The following is a 26,922-nucleotide window of genomic DNA, read 5'->3' as shown; positions in this document are numbered from 1 at the left end:
GCCTGGATTTCTAGGATTATGATATGTGTTCTAAAATTCTCGTATAGTTTTGTACACAATAGTGGAATTTTTGTTGATGTGCATCCGCAACGGTGACTTCGACATGGAGATCCAATCTCTCCCTACTTGTATATTCTATGCGCGGAAGGTTTAAATCTATCATTAGAAAGTTAGAAGAAACATGTATGCTTCATGGAGTTAAGGTTTCTAGAGGAGCTCCAAGTAACTCCCATGTGTTATTTGGTGATGATTATTTTTTCTTTTTAAAGCAACGAGTGTAGACGCAAGGAATATGAAGTGTATTTTATAGAGGTGTGAGCGTTTGTCTGGACAAGTAGTCAATTATATTAAGTCTACTGTGTTCTTTAGTCCTAATACTTGTGCTGATAATTGAACACTCGTATGTCACATCCCGGGGGTTGAAGAAATTGAATTGATAAACCACGAAAATATCTTGAAATGTCAATATAGTGGTGGTCTGAGAGTTAGGAGTTTGAGGAACTTCCATACAATTATGCTTGCCAAGCAATATTGGAGAATAATTAGTGGAACATCTAACATATACTTTAACTTACTCCCCTTCGGTGGTGGGCTCCACCATTGTGCAAGATAGGTCAGCCTAGAGTTTTTCTAGTTCAATGTTTAACAATTGCTTATTTTCATTGGGTTTGGCCTCTGAATGCTTGCTTTCACCACCGGTGTCATTCTCTTTATAATCTTGATCTTTGTCGAGATTTTTAAGCATGATGATTCTTGTTGTCCCCTGGCCTTCTCTCATTTCCCCGACTCCCTTCTCAGTTGGGTACTACATCTTGAGATTGGGGATTGACCCAATAGCTTGGAAGGCCAAGAAGAATGGTTGTCCTAGGAGTGCGTTGTAGGGTATTTTAGAATATTACGATGTAGAATTTTACTTATTTTACAATGTAGAATTTTACCTATATGACATTTTATTGGTACTAATATGTAAAGTAATCGTACATTTACAAGGTATATGCAGTACGTCGAAGGCCTCAAGAGGTACCTCATGACATGGCTCCACCTGTAGTCCAGCTAGGTTAATTTTGCTATACGTCCGATAAAATAAGATATTAGACGAACTCCCTTTCTCTACTAACACTTTCCATATATTATTTCCCCGATGACATGGTGGATTATAAGCGGATCTCCATAAGGTTATATGACATCCTTGTAGTCCTCTTTATTGAAGGAGAGCGACATAGTCTATCTAGAAGGGCTGAACTGGTATAAATTATAAACTTAACGAGCGTACCTTTTCTTCAAATTTTCAATGTCAACTCAAAGGTTATTGCTTCCCGAATTTGTCTTCACCTCTCCCGGATATCTCATTTTGGGCTCTGTGTTCCTTGTCTCATTCGGCTCAACTCATCCCTCGGGTCTCTTAGAAATTCATTGAGTTCTTCAGCCTTGATCATTTTTTCAATCAGCTTCTTCAAGTGAAAACATTTATCACTATTTTGCTCATTATGTTGTTGGTAGTAACAATACATATCGGAATTCTTCTTGCGGTTGGCCATCTTAATTTTAGCTGGTCGGAAGAAAACTGGGGTGCCTTTCATTTAGTGGAAAATTTTGGAAATCAGCGCATTAAGTGGTGTAAACGCAATCAATTATCTAACTCTTCGTCTTTCCAAGCCTCAATCCGTTTCAATCCGTTTCCTTCTTATCATTAACCATTTGATTCTTTCGGGAGTATTCGTAGTGGCTTGACAGCTGGTTACGGTCACCTCTTCGGGGCTCCCTATATCCCTCCAGAATCTCCATCTTCCATCAAATGTTCTTACACCTCATATATATACCATTCATGGACTTTGGGATATAATCATAAATTGAGAATAAAAAGGGAAAAACATATAAATTTCATTGAAATTGGAAATTCATATAATGTCCTACATGCTTCACCATTAGGAGATTCAAATTGCATTACTAAAGTAAATGACTGAATTTAATAATCCAAAATAAATAAACAGGAAGGCTTTAGAGAGTTGTACTGGAAAAATTTCCGGAATATGGAAGTGTACCAAGTGTTTTTAATAGGTTCGCATTCCAAAGTCTTTAGCTTATACGTTCCCGGCCTTATGATTTCAACTACAAAGTAAGGGTCTCTCCAATTTGCCTGAAGTTTTCCTTGCATAGCGGATATTGAAATTGCTACTTCCTCATCACTAGGTAATCGACAAAGAAAGTGTGCTCCTTTACACACTAATCATAATACTGGGTTTCCTGAAGTTGGTATTTGAGGTTTCTATGGCGAGCTACTTCGCTTTCTTCTTCAAGAAGGTCTATATTGGCTCTTAAGCCAACTTCGTTGCTTTACAAATTAAACACTTTGGTGCGGTAAGTTGATAATCTAAAAAGCATTTCGATCGTGGATGGTCTTGGGGTTATCCGATAAGCCCACAAGACCCATCACAATTCTTCACCCAATAAATCTTTGGCTTCGCCCAACCTCTCTTTGATTCCATCTACAATAATCTTATTTGTTTCTTAATCAGCCCATTGCCTTGAGGATGACCCAAAGAGCTGAATTTTTGTTGGATCTCGAATTGGTGCAAGAAAATTATTTTATCATTCCTTTTAATTCCATTGATTAAATAAATAAAGCAATTAGTAAATTTTTTTAAAAGCTGTATCATTTTTCTCAAATGTATAACTTGTCTGTTAAAAATTTTGTATTGTATCTTATACCTCTAAAAATTTAATTTAATTTAATGTTGTTATAAAATAAATATTAATTTTTATATGACAATAAATATGTGCATTATAGTGAGAGGTTTTTTAGACTTGAATCTATTATACTAGTGCTTATATTATTGTTAGTTAGGGTTGTAGTAGTACTTATATTAGTGCTTATATTAGTACTTATATTAGTGTTAGTTAGGTTTTTTATAAATAACATCACTAAAAAAATTTAAATTTTCGAGAAAATATCGTTTTTAAGTTAAATTTTTACACAATGCTACCACTTGATTTTTAGAATCTCATTTTTTTAACAATACAAAATAAATTAGAGTAATACTTCTTTACCTATTGGCTTGTAAATATACATCGAATTAATTTAAATAATACATGGAGCACACTTTGTTAGATCTTATTTTTATAGAAGGAAAAGAATTCGAAATTTGTAATAAGAAATTGATACTAAAATAGAGAAACAGTTTAAACTGTATTCCCCACATTAAAACCCATCATACACAACTGGGCCCTATAAAAGATAGGATATAAAAAAGGTAGGTAAAACCCTGATATGAGAAATGAACTTATACATGCTTAGAAAATAATAATTTGGCATTATTTTTATTTTCTATGAAAGAGTATTTTGATATGAAAGAGTATTTTGGTTCTCCAACAAGATTTTGAGGTTATCATGAATTGATGTTGTTTAACAAGATTAAGGTAATAATTTGAATTTCATTGTTTCTTCATGTTGGCTAAGAAATACTATTGTTCTATAAAAAGGTATTGTTATGTGTAAAAAAGTGAAAAGGCTCTAAATCATTTTAAAAATATAAAATATATTTTAATATGTGTTCCTAATCTATGTAAAAGAATAGTTTTGCGATATTTAAAATATAATAAAAGGATAAAAATAGAGATATGAGTAAGAGTTCTGTAAGAAAAAGAACAAAAAAAGTACAATCAAACCACTGATTATTATTAGAAGTTACTAGGTTTTATGAAGCTTCCTCTAGAATTAGGTACTAACACGTGGTTGTTATTAAAAGTTAATAGGTTTTATGAACCTTCGTCTTTATACACATATATATCTATATAGTCTTAATCCAATACAAACTAATATATATATATATAGTCTTAATCCAAAAGATACTATCTAAAAATACAAACTTCACCACCAACACACAACTCCACCTTATTCGCTCTATTTTTAATTGAATTTTTCCCGTTAACTGGTGAACTCTTTTTACATCCTCCAATAATTAGTATGAATACCATATTTGATATATTTCGGCAATAAATCAGTAATTATGCGTATGACAATCACTAAAATCTACCGGTTCATGAAATAGTATTGATTTCAGCTTAGTGATTCAGGTAAGCTTAAATAATTATTTCTCGTCAAAATATAGCAAATATGCTATGCAAATTGTTGAGCCGGAGATGGAGAAAAATATGGTAAAATTATTTTTATATATTAAGTTAACGATTAATGGGAAAAATCAAATTAAAAGCTATTCGGAAAATATATACATGAACACATAATGCACATGGATGAGAGAGAAAGAGACTAAACATGTAGCTCTTATTGGTTTGTAATTTGTAATCTAATATTGGTTTGTATTTGGATGAAGTTTTCCTTGTTTAACGGGCATTGACATTGCTAACTTCCTCCCACTAAGTAACTAAAAAAGAAATTGTGCTCTTTTACACGTGAATCATAATAATGGGCTCCCTGAAGTTGGTATTTTAGGTTTTTCTCGTGGTCTACTTCACTTTCTTCTTCAAGAAGGTCTACATTAGCTCTTAGGCCAACTTTATTGTTTTCCAAATCAAACACTTGGGTGGGGAAAGTGTCTCGACCCATTTCAACCATGAGAAGAGCATCAGTTCCACAAGCCAATCTGAAAGGCGTTTCGCTGGTGGATGATCTTGGCATTTTTAGATAAGTCCAAAAGACCCATCACAAATTTTCGGCCCATAAATGGTTCGCTTCTCCTAACCTCTTTTTGATTCCATTGAAAATAATCTTAGTTGTGGCTTCAATCTCCCTATTTCCTTACAATAAGCGACATAGCTGAATTTTTGTAGGATCTCGAATTGGTGCAAGAAATTCATTTTATCATTCATTTTAATTTCTATGTTAAATTAACAAAGCAATTAGTAAATTTTTTTTAAAATTGTATCATTTTTCTCATACGTATAACTTGTTTGTCAAACATTTAGTATCGTATCTTATACCTCTAAAAATTTAATTTTATTAAATGTTGTTATGTAAATATTAATTTTATGTGACAATAAATTTGTGGGTTATAGTGAGAGGTATTTTAGACTTAAATATATTATAATAGTACTTCTATTATTATTAGTTAGGGTTGTAGTAGTACTTATATTATTGTTAGTAGAGGTAAGTGGGGAATTTATATATAATCTCACTTAATAAAATTTAAAATTTTGGAGAAAATATCAATTTTAAGGTAATTTTTTTATACAATGCTTAGCACTTGATTTTTAGAATCTCATTTAATTCATAATACAAAATAAATTAGATTAATACTTGTTTACCTAAAGGCTTGTACATGTACATCCAATTAATTAATATAATACCGAGCACACTTTGTTAGATCATATTTTTATAAAAAGTAAAAAAAATCGAAATTTGTAATAAAAATAGGATACTATAACAAAAAATAATTTAAACTATATGAGGCCCATTAAAATCAGTGATACATAATTGGGCCCTACAAAATAGAGGATATGAAAAAGGTAGGTAAAACCCTAATATAAGCAACTAGTACATGGCTCTAAAATAATAAATTGGTGTTATTTGTATTTTCTCTGAAAGAGTATTTTGGTTAACAACATTTGGTGGTTATCATGAATTGATGTTGTTTACCAAGGTTAAGGTAATAATTTGAATTTCTTCATTTTCCTTTCTTATGCATTTTTTCCACAAATTATATATAAATATTAAAACACTACAATAAGTATCCTATTTTTCTTGTACATATGTATATAGGTTGACATGAAATGTTACTTGTATTTGTTTTTACATGACCTCCATTTCAAGAATTATCCTTTTCAACATTATATGTCAAGGTAAGAAAAACAAATTTAGTTATATTTATATTATATTTTTTGTTCCTCATAAATAATATGCATGATCCATTAAAAAACAAAAAATTATAGATAGGAAGCCCACATATTATTTATATTTATGTTCATATTTGTTTAATTATCTTATTAAATTTATTTTATATTTGTGTGTGACCTTACTTAGGAGACATTTGGACATGAATTATTTTTTTCTTGTTATTTGCAACATGTTCCACAAAAAATGATGAAAATTCTTAAGTTCATTATCTTTGTCCTCTTTATCAATGCTCCAAGTCCCTTCTCTTTCTCCTCTTCATCAATCTAGGCGTGTAACACTACAAGAAATATTGAATCAGACAATGGTTTTCCACCGTTGTCTAAAAGATGAATTTTTCGTTGTCTATCCGGGGGCGGTGTGTTTGGCACTCATACAATGGTTACGCACCATTGTAACAAATACATCACACAACTGAATATAAAACCTTTGTCTCATTTTATTCACACAACGCATATGACCCTTTCTATTATTCTACAAACAACAGTTTATTAGCCGTTGTAACAATTTAGAGGCACAATAGTTAAAAATAGTGTTATGCGAATTTACTCCTACAACAGTTTATGTATAAATTTCAATTAGTTAAACAATGGTTTTTATTAAGAAAACAATACTTTAGACAACGGTTTTTTATTTTTGGGGTATTGTGTTTCAGCTATGCTCACAACAGTTTTTGTAATGACCAAGATATTGTTAGAAGAAAATAATTTTATAAAGTAAGACATACAATGGTTTTAATAATTTTTAATGGCTTTCACACAATTGTGTACCAGATCAAACTCATTTAAAACAAATCAAATAGTATTGTTAAAATAAAACTGTGTCTTAATCCTATTGTAAAAATTACAAATAATTGAGTAAAAGGACCAAACACAAAACTCTTAGACAGATGCCTCTGCTCCTTCTTCATTGAGTTCTTATCATTTTCTTTTTGCACATTATGTTGCTTGGCATATGTTGGCATAATTACGTTCTCACTGGACCTGCACTTGGATAAAAAATTGTCCTTGAACCTCTTTGAAGCAGTATTCGTAATTTCACTTCCAAACACCCTCCTCCTGGTGTCATATAAATCAGAACCAATACTAAAATTCTGTTTTATCACCAACCGCCTTAATGCTGGTTCCCCACATTCTGGATCCTTAGGCAGATTCCCCTTGTGCTGCTTTGATGAGTTCTCATCATCTTCAGTTTCCACATTAATTTGCTTGGCATATATTGGCACATGTACCTTCTCACTAGACCTGCAGTTGGATATAGAATCTGTGAATCTCTTTGAGGTAGTATTTGCTATCTCAGTTCCAAACACCCTCATCATGGTGTCATTTGAACCAGAACCATACTCATGTGCATTACTAGATTTCTGTTTCATCCCCAACCACCTAAATGCTGGTTTCCCACTTTCTGGATGACGGACCTACAAATTCACAATATCGTATTTAGGAAAAATTAGATTCATTTTACAACTATCTTAGGCCTTTTCTCACATCAGTAAATCCTGAATATACCTAACCTTTTCAATAAGATTCATAGATGCAAAGACATTGGTAATATCATAGAGGCTTGTTTGTACACTTTCGTACAATGGTTTAATTTTAAAACTGGTGTCTTATATTTTAGAAAATCATTCTTCCATATTTTAAACCCCTATATCGAATTAAATTAAGAAAAAACGAAATATTCAAATGGATCGACATTAAATGGCTCGTTTCACTTTTCTTTACTCATACGGTGTCTCTATGTAATATTGTAAACTTAACAAGTCCCGAATCATTCATATGTATAGTTATCGACTATATTTCGAAAGTAATGACGGGATCTACGTACCTATATGATTACGATACAACATATTATAATGAAAAAATATAAGTTATTTATTTCATATAACCTTAGTGATATCTAAACATGTGTTTGATAATGTGAGTTTTTACATGCCAATCACTTCTCTTGTAGCACATTTTGAAAGCGTACGGTATCGATTCAAGTCCCATTCAAGTCTTTGGGATTGTCAAGAAATTTGATGTCAATAGACAATGGGTTGAACGAAAAAGACTTGTTTGTACAGGTTCTTACAATGGATTTTCGCTCAAACCGTTGTGCTATATTTTGTCGAAAAGGTTGATGTCATGACACAATGGTTTCCCAAAAAAGGCTTGTTTGTACACTTTCGTACAATGGTTTAATTTGAAAACTGTTGTCTTATATTTTAGAAAATCATTCTTCCAAATTTTAAAACCCTGTATCGAATTAAATTAAGAAAAACTGAAATATTCAACTGGATCGACATTAAATGGCTCGTTTCACTTTTCTTTACTCATATGGTGTCTTTATGTAATATCGTAAACTTAACAAGTCCCGAATCTTTCATATGTATAGTTATCGACTATATTTCGAAAGTAATGACGGGATCTACGTACGTATATGATTACAATACAACATATTATAACGAAAAAATATAAGTTATTTATTTCGTATAATCTTAGTGATATTTAAACATGTGTTTGATAATATGAGTTTTTACATACCAATCACTTCTCTTGTAGCACATTTTGAAAGCGTACGGTAACGATTCAAGTCTCATTCAAGTCTTTGGGATTGTCAAGAAATTTGATGTCAATAGACAATGGCTTTAACGAAAAAGACTTGTTTGTATAGGTTCTTACAATGGATTTTCGCCCAACCCGTTGCCTTATATTTTCTCAAAAAGGTTGATGTCATGACACAATGGTTTCCTAAAAAAAGGCTTATTTGTACACTTTCGTACAATGGTTTAATTTTAAAACTATTGTCTTATATTTTAGAAAATCATTCTTCCAAACCTAAATCACCTTCAAAAAAAATTCAATTTTTTTTAAAAACTTCAGGCGGGAATCTAAATAAAATAGAGGGGGAAACGAAAATTTTAATTTTTTGTAAATCAACGGCTCAGAATAGTCTATTCATAATCCAACGATAAAGAAAATGTGACTTTTTTTAATTTTATATAAATAAAATTTACAGTAAAAATAATTCAAACCCTCTAAAAATTAGACACCGATTTTTCATGAAAGTTGTTGTAACATATTTTCTAATGCAGGTTATTCAGACAACGAGTAAGACACCATTGTCTGAAACTCTTTTACTCAACAGAGGTGATAAACTATTATCTGTTATGCTTTGTTTCTAACATTGGTTTTTCTGCACCATTGTCTCAAATAAATAACACATTGGTACCGGAAAACCATTGTCTAAGTTGCACAACAGTCCTTAAAACCCATTGTGTAAAACAATAGAAAGCACACCGGTTTATTGTGACCTAAACAACACTTGTACCAATAGAAGTCACACAATGAGGATGAATACAACCATTTTTTCATTGGAGCACATGGGCACCATTTAGACAACATTTTTGAATAAGTTGAATCACCATTGTGTGAAACAGAATGATAAAATGCTTTTTGGTCAACTACTAATTAACCGTTGTCTAATTTTTTGTGACAACAGTTTTTTTGGCCACCATTGTGTAACAGGTGTTGTCTGATTGAGTTTCTGGTGTAGTGTAAGCTAGTGGTGGTGGAAGATTTTCTTGAGTTTCATTATCTTCCATTAATGATTAGTTTATCAAATTAGGTACTCAATAATGAAGAACAATTTAGGCTCTCTCAGAGGATGTGCAACTATCCTTGAGAGCTTCTATTAGTTATATACTAATACATCAATTTCTTCAGACATGAATTTTTTTGGAGTTTTGTCTTTGTTATCCATTTTTGAATATTCAAGAAATAGCTCAATTTAGACCCATATGGGGTACGTTGTGGGGTTGGACAAAAATTGAGTTAGGTTTCTCGACTCGACTACACTTTGAATTTTTTTCAAAATTTACAACATATTTCTAGAGCATAGGTACGTTAAGAGTTTGGAGATCTTATTATTTGTTTGTATTTTTTTAACATATTAAAATGATTAAAGAATTATTTATTCCAATCAATCATTTGGATTAAAATAACTCAAAGGACTATAAAAAATGGTGAGTACCATATAAAAGTAATATAAATGATATTTAAATAATTTTAATATATTTTTGTGAGCATTAATTATTTGTTGAAAATATATTCTCATTATAAAATAAACTTACAAACTTATAATTCTTTCCATAAATGATTACTTTGTATAATTATTAAATTATTTTTTCAGAAAAATTATATTGTCTAACTCTAATATAACTGGTAGATTCAAATTATACATAAAAATTACAAAGTTGGTATAAAATTTAACTTGTCATTTTCTACCATTTGTTAGTTAGAAAAAAAAAGCTTAGTGGGCCACATAATAGTCATTTCTTACCAAACTCAATAAAATTATGATGAACTACTTAAAACCTTAGACCAAGCTTAGACCAAGCTTAGTAGTGTAACTCCTTAGTTTTGATGATCACAACACAACAAGCCATCATGTTGTTATTTAAGATTGTTTGCACCATATATGAGCTTAATGATATTGCTATTTAAGCATCATGACAGCAAGCTCTCATAAGACAGTAATTTATTTTAGCAAGCTATGATCACGTTATTCAAAAATAATAGCAAGCCAAGATGGACAGTTCAGATTCAACAAGGAAACAAATTTTTAAGGAGAAATTTTAGGAATTTCTTTTAATAAATTGTAAGGAGTCTCTATTATATTATATGTGGTTTATATATATTAGAGCTCAGTTATAAAATGTTTTCTAACTTTAAAATAGTTCCTAATTTGTAGGAGTTTGTTTTCTTTTCAAACTCTATCTCCTACAAATCTGATTGAAAAATGTTTTATACTCATACAAAATAGAGACTTTTTCTGATCGTTTTTCTTTCTTTCTCTCTTCTATCAAATGTATACATGAACGTTCGAAATCATCCCAACTAATTTAAATGTTAGAATTGGATTCTAACCATTTTAAGTTGTTGAGGTTGTTTTGAACCTTAGTGTATATTTCTATATGAGTTTTCTTACAGTTTTTATGACAGACGTATTGCACCAAGAACACTCACAACTCACTGATCTTTATTGGTTCTAAAATACTCTCAAGCTCTTAATTATATACACCTATTTTATCTTAGAGAGTCTATAGTTTGAGTTGTAATTACTTTATCATTCGATTTGTATTGTTCAATTTATATTGATTAGTTGCTGGATAGTTGCCTAAGGGAAACAAGGGTTTGGTGAACTAGTGCGAGAGAAGTTTGTACTGCGGGGTAGTATAGTACTTAGAGGGCAGGTTCAAAAATAGGGTTTCAGCAAGCCATTATCAGCCCTTGGGATAAAGGGAGATACATTATTATATCGTGTAGTTGTAAACTTATTGTGATTCAATAATATATTCTCTTACCAAGTTGGTAAGGGACCCGGACGTAGACCATAGGGGATTAAGGGTCGAACCTGGCTAAAATTCTTGTGTGTTCTTATTACTTTTCTGCATTTAGTCATCTTAGCTTACCATCATTTTCAGATTATTGAACTGATTATAAAATCTCATTAAGCGATTATCGGGTAAAATTTAAAACTAATCTTAGTTAGCGATAATCTACATGGATAGTGAAGAATCTCAAAGATAAGGAAGACCTCTCATGAACATATATCAAAGCATTCATTTCCAAAATCTACACGGACAGTGAAGAATCACCCTCTAGAACAGGTTATTGGTAATATTACTTATGGACTCAAGACAAGGAAAGGCAATGCAATTTTTTGTGCTTATGCTGCATTTCTAGCTCAAGAGGAACCTAAGAATGTTAAAGAAGCACTCGAAGATGAAAATAGGATCTTCGCTATGCAAGAAGAACTCAATCAATTCGAACAATGTGATGTTTGGGAATTTGTCAAGCCACTAAAGAATACTTCAGTAATTGGTATAAAATGGATTTTCAAGAATAAAGAGGATGAATTTGGTACTGTTACTCGAAATAAAGCAAGGCTTGTGACACAAGGGTATAATCAACAAGAAGGCATTGACTTTGATCAAACATATGCTCCAGTAGCTAGATTGGAATCAATTAGGATGCTTCTTGCTTATGCATGCTACAAGAAGATCAAGCTACATCAAATGGACGTCAAAAGTGCTTTTCTTATTGGATTTATGGAATAAGAAGTTTATGTCAAGCAACCCCCTGGTTTTGAACATGAACAACATCCACACTATGTTTGCAAGCTCAAGAAGGCATTATATGGCTTAATGTAAGCATCAAGGGCTTGGTACAAGAGGCTTAGTAAGTTTTGGCCAAAAATGACTTCATTCGAGGTAAAATCGATCCTACTTTATTTACTAGGCAAAATGGTAATGATATTTTGATTGTCGAGATATATGTAGATGATATAATTTTTGGATCCACTAATGATTCTATGTGTCAGTGGTTTTCTAAGTGTATGAGCAGTGAATTTGACATGAGCATGATGGGTGAGCTGAACTATTTTTGGGACTCCAAATCAAGTAATCTAAGGATGTCATCTATGTTCATCAGTCAAAGTATGTGAAGAACTTGCTGACTAGATTTGGATTCGAGCATGTCAAGTCAAAATCTACACCAATGAATCAAAACAGCAGGGCTGACTTCAGAATGGTAAGGCAGTTGATATCAAAAAATATAGAGGCATGATTGGTAGTCTTTTATATTTTACTGCTTCCCGACCGGATATTATGTATAGTATTTGTGTATGTGCTCATTTTTAAGCTAAACCTAAGGAATCACACTTAAATGTAGTAAAATGAATATTTCGATATTTAAGTAGGACTATTAATCTTGGGTTATTTTATCCTATTACAAGAACATTTGATGTTGTGGGGTATAGTGGTGCAGATTATACAGGATGTCAAACGGATAGAAAGAGCATAAGTGGTGTTTGTACATACTTAGGACAAACTCTTCTATCTTGGCAAAGTAAGAAACAAACTTCAGTTACATTATCCACAGCAGAAGATGAGTATTTAGTATGGGGTAGTTGTTGCTCTCAAATTTTGTGGATGCTTCACACTCTACGAGATTTTGGAATCAAGTATGGCAAAGTTCCAATCTATTATGACAATACTAGCACCATCAACATATCAAAGAATCCTGTGAATTACTCAAGAACAAAGCATATTGATTTTTATCACCATTTCTTGAGAGATAATGCTTCCAAAGGTAAGATTAAATTAGTTTTTATGCCTACTAAATATCAATTAGCAGATATCTTTACAAAACCCCTTGGCGAAGCAAGATTTTCTACCATTTGAAGAGAACTTGTCATGTGCAGTGTATAATGGCAAGCTATCTTTAGAAATTTGGTAATGTTAACTTACTATTAATTTTCATATTAGCTTAGTATGATTGTTTATTAAATGTCATAATTTGTGTTTGATTTGATTTATTAATTTTGACATGCCATTATCTGTTTATTGGTGCTTACTTGTTTGTGTGTTTTAATGCTTTCTTTTCTCCAAAAGAGGATGCTCTCAACACTTCTGATCAGCCCTCAACCTAGATCTTTTTGATGCTTTAAGGTGATGAAATTTAGGAGATTTATGTTTATTTAAGGTTTATTTAAGACTTGTTTCATCTGTCGAGGTTAATCTGGTGTGGTTTGCTACTTGGTTTATGAACTTGGTTTATGATAGTTATTTTTGCTTAATACTTGATTTGCTTTGGTTATGTTAAAAATTGGTGAGGTAATGATATGCTGCTATGTTGGTTGTGTTGGATATGCATTTGTTGTTATTTACAGTATAATTATTTGCAGTAGTGTGTTATAAAGTATTTCTTAATTTTGAGATATGCATAGATTTAGGGGGAATTTTATAATTCTCCTAAATGTGTGTAATCATCAAAAAGGGGGAGATTGTAACTCCTTAGTTTTGATGATCACAACACAACAAGCCATTATGTTGTTATTTAAGACTGTTTGTAGGATATATCATCTTAATGACATTGTTGTTTAAGCATCATGATAGCAAGCTGTCATAAGACAGTAATCTATTTCGTCAAGCTATGATCACATTATTCAGAACAATAGCAAGCCAAGATGGACAGTCCAGACTCAACAAGGAAATATATTTTCAAGGAGATATTTCAGGAATTTCTTTTAACAAATTATAAGGACTTCTCTATTATATTATACGTGGTTTATATATATTAGAGCTCAGTTATAAAAAAAATTCTAACTTTAAAACAGTTCCTAATTTGTAGGAGTTTGTTTTCTTTTGAAACTCTATCTCCTAGAAATCTGATAAAAAATGTTTTATACTCATACAAAATAGAAGAGACTTTTTCTGATCATTTTTCTTTCTTTATCTCTTCTATTAAACATGTATATGAATGTTGGAAATCATCCCAACTAATTTAAACGTTAGAGTTGGATTCTAACTGTTGTAAGTTGTTGAGATTGTTTTAAACGTTAGTGTATATTTATATACGAGTTTTCTTGCAGTTTTTATGACTGATGTATTGCAGCAAGAACACTCACAACTCACTGATTTTTATTGGTTCTAAAATACTCTCCACCTTTTAATTATATACACGTGTTTTATCTTAGAGAGTCTATAGTTTGAGTATAAATTACTTTATCATTCCATTTGTATTGTTCAATTTGTATTGATTAGTTGCTGCATAGTTGGCTAAGAGAAATAAGGGTTTGGTGAACTAGTGCTAGAGAAGTTTGTACTACTGGCTAATGTAGTACTTAGAAGGCAGGTTTAGAAACAGGGTTTTAGCAGGCCATTATCAACAGCTGGGATAAAGGGAGATATATTATTGTATATTATCTTACCAAGTTGTAAACCTACTGTTATTCAATAATATACTGTCTTACCAAGTTGGTAAGGGACCAGGTCGTAGACCATAGGGGATTACGGGTCCAAGCCGGCTAAAATTCTTGTATGTTCTTATTACTTTTCTGCATACTATTTTGTGCACTGCATTTAGTCATCTTAGCTTATCATCATTGTCAGATTATTGAAGTGTTTATAAAATCTCAGTAAGGGATTATCCGGTAAAATTTAAAACTGATCTTAGTTAGCCATAATCTACATGGATAGTGAAGAATCTCAAAGATAAGGAAGACCTCTCATGAACATATCTCAAAGCATTCATTTCCAAAATCTACACGGACAGTGAAGAATCACCCTCCAGAACAGGTTATTGGAGATATTACTTATGGACTCAAGACAAGGAAAGGCAATGCAATTTTTGGTGCTTATGCTACATTTCTAGCTCAAGAGGAACCTAAGAATGTTAAAGAAGCACTCGAAGATGAAAATTGGATCTTGGCTATGCAAGAAGAACTCAATCAATTCGAACCATGTGATGTTTGGGAACTTGTCAAGCCACTAAACAATACTTCAGTCATTGGTATAAAATGGATTTTCAAGAATAAAGAGGATGAATGTGGTACTGTTACTCAAAATAAAGCAAGGATTGTGACACAAGGGTACAATCAACAAGATGGCATTGACTTTGATCAAACTTATGCTCCAGTAGCTAGATTAGAATCAAGTAGGATGCTTCTTTCTTATGCATGCTACAAGAAGATCAAGCTACATAAAATGGACGTCAAAAGTGCTTTTCTTATTGGATTTATGGAAGAAGAAGTTTATGTCAAGCAACCCCCTATTTTTGAACATGAACAACATCCAGACTATGTTTACAAGCTCAAGAAGGCATTATATGGCTTAATGCAAGCATCAAGGACTTGGTACAAGAGGCTTAGTAAGTTTTGGCCAAAAATGACTTCATTCGAGATAAAATCGATCCTACTTTATTTACTAGGCAAAATGGTAATGATATTTTGATTGTCGAGATATATGTAGATGATATAATCTTTGGATCCACTAATGATTCTATGTGTGAGTGGTTTTCTAAGTGTATGAGCAGTGAATTTGACATGAGCATGATGGGTGAGCTGAACTATTTTTTGGGACTCCAAATCAAGCAATCTATTGATGGCATCTATGTTCATCAGTCAAAGTATGTGAAGAACTTGCTGACTAGATTTGGATTTGAGCATGTCAAGTCAAAATCTACACCAATGAATCAAAACAGCAGGGCTGACTTCGGAACGGTAAGGCAGTTGATATCAAAAAATATAGAGGCATGATTGGTAGTCTTTTATATTTTACTGCTTCCCGGCCGGATATTATGTATAGTGTTTGTGTATGTGCTCGTTTTCAAGCTAAACCTAAGGAATCACACTTAAATGTATTTAAAAGAATATTTCGATATTTAAGTGGGACTATTAATCTTGTGTTATTTTATCCTATTACAAGCATATTTGATGTTATGGGGTATAGTGGTGCAGATTATGCAGGATGTCAAACTGATAGAAAGAGCACAAGTGGTGTTTGTACATACTTAGGACAAACTAATCTATCTTGGCAAAGTAAGAAACAAACTTCAGTTGTATTATCCACAACAGAAGATGAGTAGTTAGTAGGGGGTAGTTGTTGCTCTCAAATTTTGTGGATGCTTCACACTCTACGAGATTTTGGAATCAAGTGTGGCAAAGTTCCAATCTATTATGACAATACTAGCACCATCAACATATCAAAGAATCCTGTGAATTACTCAAGAAAAAAGCATATTGATTTTCATCACCATTTCTTGAGAGATAATGCTGCCAAAGGTAAGATTAAATTAGTTTGTATGCCTACTGAATATCAATTGGAAGATATCTTGACAAAACCCCTTGGCGAAGCAAGATTTTCTACCATTCGAAGAGAACTTGTCATGTGCAGTGTATAATTGCAAGCTATCTTTAGAAATTTGGTAATGTTAGCTTACTATTAATTTTCATGTTAGCTTACTATGATTGTTTATTAAATATCATAATTTGTGTTTGATTTGATTTATTAATTTTGACATGCCATTATCTGTTTATTGGTGCTTACTTGTTTGTGTATTTTGGTGCTTTCTTTTCTCCAAAAGAGGATGATCTCAACACTTCTGATCAGCCCTCAACCTAGATCTTTTTGATGCTTTAAGGTGAAGATATTTAGGAGATTTATGTTTGTTTAAGGTTTATTTAAGACCTGTTTCATCTGTTGGTTTATGGTTAATCTGGTGCGGTTTGCTACTTGGTTTATGAACATGGTTTATGATAGTTATTTTTGCTTAATACTTGATTTGCTTTGGTTATGTTAAGACTTGGTGAGGTAATGATATGCTGCTATGTTGGTTGTATTGGATATGCATTTGTTGTTATTTGCAGTTTAATTATTTGCAGTAGTGTGTTATAAAGTATTGCTTAATTTTGAGATATGCATAGATTTAGGGGGAGTTTTATAATTCTCCTAAATGTGTGTAATCATCAAAAAGGGGGAGATTGTAACTCCTTAGTTTTGATGATCACAACACAACAAACCATTATGTTGTTATTTAAGACTGTATGCAGGATATATCATCTTAATGACATTGCTATTTAAGTATCATGATAGCAAGCTGTCATAAGACAGTAATTTATTTTAGCAAGCTATGATCACGTTATTCAGAACAATAGCAAGCCAAGATGGACAGTCCAGACTCAACAAGGAAATATATTTTCAAGGAGATATTTCAGGAATTTCTTTTAACGAATTGTAAAGACTTCTCTATTATATTATACGTGGTTAATATATATTAGAGCTCAGTTATAAACATTTTTCTAACTTTAAAACAGTTCCTAATTTGTAGGAGTTTGTTTTCTTTTCAAACTCTATCTCCTAGAAATCTGATTAAAAAAGTTTTATACTCATACAAAATAGAAGAGACTTTTTCTGATCGTTTTTCTTTCTTTATCTCTTCTATTAAACGTATATATGAATGTTGAAAATCATCCCAACTAATTTAAAAGTTAGAATTGGATTCTAACTGTTGTAAGTTGTTGAGATTGTTTTGAACGTTAGTGTATATTTATGTACGAGTTTTCTTGCAGTTTTTATGACTAACGTATTGCAGCAAGAACACTCACAACTCACTGATCTTTATTGGTTCTAAAATACTCTCGAGCTCTTAATTATATACACGTGTTTTATCTTAGAGAGTCTATAGTTTGAGTTGTAATTACTTTATTATTCCATTTATATTGTTCAATTTGTATTAATTAGTTGCTGGATAGTTGGCTAAGAGAAACAAGGGTTTGGTGAACTAGTACTGGTGAAGTTTGTACTACGGGGTAATGTAGTACTTAGAGGGCTGGTTTAGAAACAGGGTTTTAGCAAGCCATTATCAGCAGCTGAGATAAAGGGAGATATATTATTGTATATTGTCTTAACAAGTTGTAAACTTACTGTGATTCAATAATATATTGTCTTATCGAGTTGGTAAGGGAGGAGGACGTAGACCATAGGGGATTACGGGTCGAACCCGGCTAAAATTCTTGTCTGTTCTTATTACTTTTCTACATACTATTTTATGCACTGCATTTAGTCATCTTAGCTTACCATCATTGGCAGATTATTGAACTGTTTATAAAATCTCAGTAAGGGATTATCTGGTAAAATTTAAAACTAATCTTAGTTAGCCATAATCACCATCCCATAACACATATTTTTTTTTACTTTTTCATCTAAAATTCATAATTTTACATATCTTTTTAAAATATATTTTTTTGAATTAAAGTTTAATATTTATAATTTTTTTCAAAAAAGAAATTCGAGAACTAATATATGAACCTATCCTCCTTATTCATCTTAAAATCATAATGGAATTATATTTTGGTACATATTAGACAAAATAATGTCTTTGTGTACTGGTCAACCTTTTTGTGAATGCTAGCAAAAATTACAAAGTCGGCTGACTTTGCCCGTTTGCATTTCCTACTTTGTGGAAAAGACCCAAAATTTATTAGAAAACTTGTCTATTGAAAATTTTGAGTTAAAAAATATAAGCATGATTTTCAATAATAAATTTTTATTACAGTTGAAAATATTAAAAATATTTATAATAATTTCTTCAAAGTACATATGTTCAAGTCAAACGTTTATAATTTCAAATAAAATTGATTAATAATTAAATAAAAATCAACAGTCATATTATCATTCATTTTAATTCTTATTTTTAAATAAACAAAATAATTACTGAATATTTTTATAAACCGTATCATTTTTCTCATAGGTATAAATTTTTTGTCAAATTTTTTTTATCCTATCTTATACCTGTAGAAATTTAATTTGATTAAATGTGGTTATGTAAATATTAGTTTGTGCATGACAAATAATTTATTATTGTTAGTTAGGGTTGGATTAGTACATATATTATTGTTAATTGAGGTCAATAGGTGGTTTATATATAATCTCACTATATAAAATATAGAATTTTCGAAAAAATGTCATTTTGAAGTTATGTTTTTTATACAGTGCTTACCACTTGATTTTTAGAATGTCATTTTATTTACAACACAAAATAAATTAGAGTAATACTTCTTTAGGCTTCTACATCCACATCCAATTAATTTACATAATACATGGAGCAATAAAAAATTTGAACTATATTGGGCCCATTTAAACCCATGAAATACAACTGGGCCTGCAAAATAGAGAATATAAAAACGGTAGTTAAAACCCTAATACAAGCACAAGCGGCCGCCCCCTTACAAACAAAACAAACCTGTACATGGCTATGAAATAATATTTTGGTGTTATTTGTATTTTCTATGAAAGAGTGTTTTGGTGTTGTAAGGTTAAACACATCTTTAAATGAATTGGGGGAGGATTAAATGGACAAGATTTGGAGGTTTTCATGAATTGATGTTGTTTAACAAGGTTAAGGTAATAATTTGTATTTCCTTGTATCTTCATTTCCATTTCTTATGTGTTTTTTGAACAAACTTTTGGTAAAACTTAAATTCATACAATAAGTATCCCATTTTTCTTGTATATATGTATGTATATTGACATGGAATGTCGCTTGTATTTGTTTTTACATGACCTCCATAACAAGAATTATCCCTTTCACAATTATATGTCAATGTTAAAAAAAAGAATTGAGTTATATTTGTAATAACTTTTTTGTTCCTCATAAATAATCAAATACATGATATAGTAAAAAAATGAAAATTTATAGCTAAGAAGCCCATATGTTATTTAGATTTTATCTTCATATTTGTTTAATTATACTATTAAATTTATTTTATGTTTATGTGTGACCTTTTTTCAGAGACATATGCAGAGGAATTTTATTTTTCTTGCTATTTGCAACAAGTTTCACAAACAATGAAGAAAATGCTCCAAGTCCCTTATGTTTCACCTCTTCATCAAATTACTAGTGTAAGCTTTCTTTGTTCTTCTTTAAATTTTACTATGCAAATATATAAAATAAATATATATGCATATAGTACAAGTGAAGCCCTCATCACTATTTAACTTTATATTACCTGATACATGGTTAAAAATGAGATTTCTTACTTGATAAAGATGCAGGCTCTGTTTGTGACAAATTATAGTGCTGTAAAAACTTATATATCAATACAAGAAGAGGTAGGCTCACCATTTTCAGTCTCACTAGAACCTTCTATTGATGTAATAGATCAGTAACTATTCAAACAGTATATAGTAATGGTTTTTTTTTTGAATCCAGTAGTAATCACTATTTAACTTTATATTAGGGGATACATGGTTAAAAATGAAATTTCTTACTTGATAAAGATGTAGGCTCTGTTTGGGACAAATTATAGTTTTGTAAAAACTAATATTTTAATACATGAACAGGTACGCTCACCATTTTCACCCTCATAGTCTTAATAGTGGAATTGGTGGTGGCATTGTTGGTGGTGAAGTTAGTGCTACCTTAAGAAGTGTCATTGGTGGTAACTTTAATAATGGCATCAACGGTGGTAGCATTGGTGGTATATTGGGTACTGTTAGTAGTGACATTGGGGGTAGCATGACTAGCATCTTTAGTGGTTATATTGGTGGTACTAGAGACCATAACATTAATAGTGGATTTGGTGGCACTGATGATGACATTGGTTGTATTGCTCTTATTAGTGCAAATGGTGGCATTGGAAGTGATATTTTTGGTCGGAGAGTTGGTGGTGGTATTGGTGTTAAAGTTTGTGGTAGTTTAAGCATTTTCATTGGTGGCCACATTAATTATGGTATTACAGGTGGTACAATTGGTAGTGGCATTGGTGGTAACATTGCTGGTAGCTTTAGTAGTGGCATGGCTAGTAGTCATATTTTCAGCATTGGTGGTATATTGGTTAGTCTTAATTATGGCAAGGGTGGTAGCTTAAGTGGAAGCATTGGTGGTGGCATGGGCGGTAGCTTTAGTGGTAACACTGGTTGTATGTTCGGTAATATTCGGAGGTAGTGGTTTTAGTTATGGTTCCATTGGCGTATTACCATCACTAGTGGTTAAAACTTTGATAGTGCTGGCATTGGTGGTAGTGCTATTAATATGAGTGGTGGTGCTCGTGACATTAACCCACCTTACAATGTTGACCAAATACCTTTCGCATCGACATCAATATCAACATTATCTTAATAATTCCTTGGAGCTCCTGATGTGGCTATTTCCAAATTTTATTTCTTGTGCTACTCCCAAAGCTACTATCACTTTTATAGAGGATGAACCCATGTTTACAATAGGATTTGTGACTTGTAGGGGATGTACTTCCCAAAAACACCAAGAAGTTCATAAACCTTTGGCTCTTTATATGATTTTAAAGATCTCTCAGCTCTTACAAAATTGTACCATAAAATCAATCATTTCATGGCCTCTATTTGATTAGTAAATAGATTTTTGTACATACTTTCACTAAACAATTTTGAAAATAATTACAATTCTCAAACCCAAAAAAGTACTTTGAAGCATGGGTTTATAAGCACATATAATTCATATATTTGTCTGTTTGACGGTTTTTATTTTTTGAATTTAGGTCATGAACATTACAAATAAATTTTAAGAAATGATCTAATACAACAATGAATTGTGGTTAATGTCCATGAATGATAAATAGTTACATATATTATTAGCAAGTATCATGTAATCAAATGATATATATATATATGGGTGTGTATGTAATTGGTAACCTATTAACTAGATAAAACTACTCTAGATGTCAATTTTTTTTATCATTTCTAAAAAATTGTATGCATGTATTTTGTGAGAAGAAAATATTGTGTAAAACATAATGTTTTATTAAATAATTATGTTTTGATTTAGTATTGTATAATCATGAATCATGTTCCGTATAAAATACAATTGTTATGTAAAAATGTATTGTTATATAAAAAAGTGGAAAAGTTATAAATTATTTTTAAAATATAATATATATTTTAGATATATGTTCATCATTGTATAAAGGAATAATTTTTCAAAATTTAAAAACAATAAAAAGATAAAAAATAGAGAAATGAGTTCCTTAAGAAAAAGAACAAAAAAGTACAATTAGTTAATAGCTGTGGTTAATATTAAAAGTTACTAATTTGTATGAACCTTCCTCTAAAATTAGTTATTAGTACAAGTGGTTATTAATTTATTCATAAAAAAGTGGTTATTAATAAAAGATAATAGGTTCTATGAACCTTCATCTACATGATTGACGAAGGTTTAACCATAACCCAATTTTAATGGTAACCTAGTAACTCACCCACAATCATGAAGGTTTATTCTCTAAATCATCATTTCTTTGTTTAATTCATTCTCTATTTATATTATGTTTTGTTCTTAGTGTGCATTCCTTAGATTTAAAATTTTATATAAACATGATTATGTTTTATACATGATGTTGTATTGTCCAGTTACCAAGTCTCTATTATAACTCTAATTCTCTTTGGTTTTGGTTAAGTGATCAATTTTTATACATAGGATACAATTACTACTTTAACAAGATAATATCATTCAACAAAATGAAATATACTTGCGTAAATTATTTAATCTTCATTAATTTAGTGTGGAACTTCTGCCTAAAATCAAAAAAAATACCAATGCAATAGAAAAAAAGTTAAAATTTAAATACAAGTTCCAAAAAATATTACCTTACACATTAAACTTTAATAATTGTATTAAAATTATATTGAACACATATATAAATATTTTACACAAAAAACAACTATAGAACATAAAATAATATATAAACGCTAAAATGAATGCTTACAAACTTAAATCATATATTTATTTATATTTTACTTTATTTCAAATACATTACATAAAATACAATGTATAAAATATAGAATATGAAAAATAGAGCATATAATAAATAGAAACACGTAAGGAAGTACATAATTCAAAGAATTTTAACACATATCAAAATATAGAAAATGTGAAAAAATATAAAATGGTTAAAAGTTATTTAAAGTATTAAAAAATATTGAAAATTCAAACTCCAAGAAATTTACCTTACACATTAAATTTCAATAGTGGTTTGTATTATTAAACATACACTTAACATTTTTAATTTCATTACAAAATATAAATAAGTTGCAAAAAATACAACTAGAGAACACAAAATAATACATAGAACCCAAAAATGATGTTAACCAAAATTAAATCATATATATATAGAACCCAAAAATGATGTTAAACAAAATTAAATCATATATTAAAAGAAATTTAATTTATTAAAAATACATAACATTATACAATTTATAAAAATATAAAACATAAAAATTAAAGCATATAACAATAGAGATAGAAAGAATTATAAAAGACATAAGACAAAAAATTTACATAACAAGTAAAAATACTAAACCTCTAAAAAAGTACAGAATGCTTAAAAGTTTTTTAAGTATTAGAAAATATTTGGCACATGAGAATTAATGGAAGAAATGTCTATTTTTACTGCATTTAACATAGAACAGGGATTTGTAGATGGTAATAAATATATTGGCGGTAGAGATCCAAAAATTATAGACTTTGTCATGCTTCAAGATAAGTCAAACTTATTGGAATATTGTTAGAAGATATGTTGTTCAATTTTGTAAGACTTTCTTTGATACAGAACATGAGAACATGGGCCAAGGGAACTAAATCTTACCCTTGTACATCTTATTTAGATCTTCAACCTATCTCTCTTGATAATATTCTGATGCGTATATTATATAAGGTGCTGGAAAATAAGTTTAAATGATGTTTAAACTCGATAATGTTTAACAAACAAAGTGCTTTTAATCAAGGGAGGCTATTAACTTATAATGAAATGATTGCATTTGAAGTCAGAAGGAAAAAAGGACGTGGTTGGTTTAAAAATTGATATTTTTAAGGCATAAGATACGTTGGAATAAAGATTTATTAAACAAATGTTGCATAAATATGGTTTGCACTCAGCCTGGATTTTTATGATTATAATATGTGTTCTGAAATTCTCGTATAATTTAGTAAACAATAGTGGAATTTTTGTTGATGTGCATCCGCAACGCTGACTTCGACATGGAGATCCAATCTCTCCCAACTTGTATATTCTATGCGCGGAAGGTTTAAATCTATCATTAGAAAGTTAGAAGAAACATGTTTGCTTCATGGAGTTAAGGTTGCTAGAGGAGCTCCCAGTATCTCCCATGTGTTATTTGCTGATGATTAATTTTTCTTTTTTCAAGCAACGAGTGTAGATGCAAGGAATATGAAGTGTATTTTAGAGAGGTGTTAGTGTTTGTCTGGACAAGTAGTTAATTATGTTAAGTCTACTGTGTTCTTTTGTCCTAATACTTGTGCTGATATGTGAACACTCGTATGTCACATCCTGGGGGTTGAAGAAATTGAATTAATGAACCACGTAAATATCTTGAAATGTCAATATAGTGGTGGTCTAAGAGTTAGGAGTTTGAGGAACTTCCATACAACTATGCTTGCCAAGCAATATTGGAGAATCATTAATGGAAAATCCAACATATAATTTAACTTACTCCCATTCGATGGAGGGCTTCGCCATTGTGCAAGATAGGTCAGCCTAGAGTTTCTCTAGTTCAATGTTTAACAATTGCTTATTTCCACTGGGTTTGGCCTCTGAATGCTTGCTTTTACCACCAGTGTCATTCTCTTCTTAATCTTGATCTTTGTCGAGATTTTTAAGCATGATGATTCTTGTTGTCTCCTGGTCTTCTCTCATTTCCCTGACTCCCTTCTCAGTTGGGTACTACATCTTGAGATTGGGGATTGACCCAACAGCTTGGAAGGCTAAAAAGAATGGTTGTCCTAGGAGTGCGTTGTAGGGGCTTTTAGAATCTTACGATGTAGAATTTTACTTATTTTACGATATAGAATTTTACCTATATGATATTTTATTGGTACTAATATGTAAAGTAATCATACATTCACAAGGTATATGCAGTCCGTCGAAGGCCTCAATAGGTACCTCATGGCATGTCTCCACCTGCAGTCCAGCTAGGTTTATTTTGGTATATGTACGATGAAATAAGATATTGGATGAACTCCCTCCGTCTACTAACACTTTCCATATATTATTTTCCCCGATGACATGATGGATTATCAGTGGATCTCCATAAGGTTATATGACATCCTCGTAGTCCTCTTTATTGAAGGAGAGCGTCATAGTCTATCTAGAAGGATTGAACTGGTATAAATTATAAACTTGACGAGCGTACCTTTTCTTGAAATTTTTACTGTCACCTCAAAGGACATTGCTTTCCGAAATTGTCTTCACCTCTCACTAATATCTCATTTTGGGTTCTGTGTTCCTTGTCTCATTCGGCCCCAACTTATCCTTCGGGTCTCTTAGAAATTCATTGAGTTCTTCAGCCTTGATCATTTTTTCAATCAGCCTCTTCAAGTGAAAACATTCATCACTATTTTGCTCCTTATCTTGATGGTAGTAACAATACTTATCAGAATTCTTCTTGTGGTTGGCCATCTTCATTTTAGCTGGTTGGATGAAAATAGGCTTGCCTTTCATTTAGTGGAAAATTTTGGAAATCGGCACATTAAGTGGTGTAAACGCAGTCACATATCTAACTATTTGCCTTTCCAAGCCTCAATCCATTTCCTTCTTATCATTAACCATTTGATATTCCTTTCGGGAGTATTCGTAGTGGCATGACAGCCGGTTACGGTCACCTCTTCGGGGCTCCCTATATCCTTCCAGAATATCCATCTTCCTTCGAATGTTCTTACCCCTCATATATACCATTCATGGAATTTGGGATATAATCATAAATTGAGAATAAAAAGAGAAAAACATATAAATTTCATTGCAATTGGAAATTTATATAATGTCCTATATGCTTCACTATTAGGAGATTCAAATTGCATTACTAAAGTAAATGACTGAATTTAATAATCCAAAATAAATAAATAGGAAGGCTTTAGAAAGGTGTACTGGAAAAATTTCTGAAATCTGGAAGTGTACCAAGTGTTTTTAATAGGTTCGCATTCCAAAGTCTTTAGCTTATACGTTCCCGGCCTTATCACTTCAGCTACAAAGTAAGGGTCTCTCCAATTTGCCTGAAGTTTTCCTTGCATATCGGACATTGAAATTGTTAACTTCCTCGGCACTAGGTAATCGACAAAGAAAGTGCACTCCTTTACACTCGAATCATAATACTGGGTTGCCTAAAGTTGGTATTTGAGGTTTCTATGGCCAGCTACTTCGCTTTCTTCTTCAAGAAGGTCTATATTGGCTCTTAGACCAACTTCATTGCTTTACAAATTAAACACTTCGGTGCGGTAAGTTGATAATCTAAAAACCATTTTGCTTGTGGATGGTCTTGGGGTTATTCGATAAGCCCACAAGACCCATCACAATTCTTCGCCCGATAAATCTTTGGCTTCGCCCAACCTCTCTTTGGTTCCATCGAAAATAATCTTATTTGTTGCTTCAATCACCCCATTTCCTTGAGGATGACCCAGAGAGCTGAAGTTTTATTAGATCTCGAATTGGTGCAAGAAATTCATTTTATCATTCCTTTTAATTCCAATGATTAAATAAATAAAGCAATTAGTAAATATTTTTAAAAGTTGTATCATTTTTCTCAAATGTATAACTTGTCTGTCAAAAATTTTGTATTGTATCTTATACCTCTAAAAATTAAATTTGATTAAATGTTGTTATAAAATAAATATTAATTTGTATATGACAATAAATATGTGCATTATAGTGAGAGGTTTTTTAGACTTGAATCTATTGTAGTACTACTACTATTATTATTAGTTAGGGTT

The sequence above is a fragment of the Apium graveolens genome, unplaced genomic scaffold (assembly GCF_009905375.1).
Source record: "Apium graveolens cultivar Ventura unplaced genomic scaffold, ASM990537v1 ctg3592, whole genome shotgun sequence".
NCBI lineage: Eukaryota > Viridiplantae > Streptophyta > Magnoliopsida > Apiales > Apiaceae > Apium > Apium graveolens.
This window is presented reverse-complemented; position numbering follows the sequence as displayed.